Source organism: Schistocerca nitens, chromosome 1 (genome assembly GCF_023898315.1).
Source record: "Schistocerca nitens isolate TAMUIC-IGC-003100 chromosome 1, iqSchNite1.1, whole genome shotgun sequence".
NCBI lineage: Eukaryota > Metazoa > Arthropoda > Insecta > Orthoptera > Acrididae > Schistocerca > Schistocerca nitens.
Window position 1 is genome coordinate 1080292000 of NC_064614.1, and position 742 is coordinate 1080292741.

Sequence of the window (742 nt, forward strand, 5' to 3'; positions counted from 1 at the left end):
CAAACCGAATAAAAGTTCCTTCCACAACCTTTCTTCACCGGCTTGACAAGGTTGTCTCATATTCTGAAATTCCTTTCACATCCAGTATTCCATGTTGATCCAATTGTCCCCGTATAACATCATCCGTATAAGGATGACATTCGCTTCTTGTGTGTTCTGAAATGTTTTCATCTCTACGCACAGCGTCTGTTCTCGATGTGTCAGTGGTTAATTAAGGATGCGATTCTTCAGGTTTTCTGTCGAAGAGTTTTGACTCAAACTGCTGGGTGTACGCTAGCGGTAGTCATACATGATTCGAATAATAAATGCAATTACATCTGCACTCATTTTATGAGGATATCTGGCACAGCTTTCGACAGTGGGTAGCGTACTGTCGTACACTAATAAAACAAAATACAAGGTGAAACTTCCTGGCAGATTAAAACTGTGTGCCGGGCCGAGACTCGAACTCGGGGCCTTTGCCTTTCGCGGGCAAGTGCTCTACCAACTGAGCTACCCAAGCACGACTCCCCCCTCCCCCCCCCCCTCCTCACAGCCTTACTTCTGCCAGTACCTCCTCTCCTACCTCCAAACTTTACAGAAGCTCTCCTGCGAACCTTGCAGAACTAGCCCGCGAAAGGCAAAGGTCCCGAGTTCGAGTCTCGGCCCGGCACACAGTTTTAATCTGCCAGGAAGTTTCATATCAGCGCACACTCCGCTGCAGAGTGAAAATCTCATTATGGAAACATCCCCCAGGCTGTGG

General features: G+C 47.7%; 1 non-coding gene across 1 annotated transcript; it reads right to left on the reverse strand.

Moving 5' to 3' along the window:
• Window positions 1-428: 428 nt before the first annotated feature.
• On the reverse strand, window positions 429-503 carry Trnas-cga (transfer RNA serine (anticodon CGA)). Its single transcript has one exon. It is a non-coding gene; the product is annotated as a tRNA-Ser (tRNA).
• Between the last annotated feature and the right edge of the window lie 239 nt (window positions 504-742).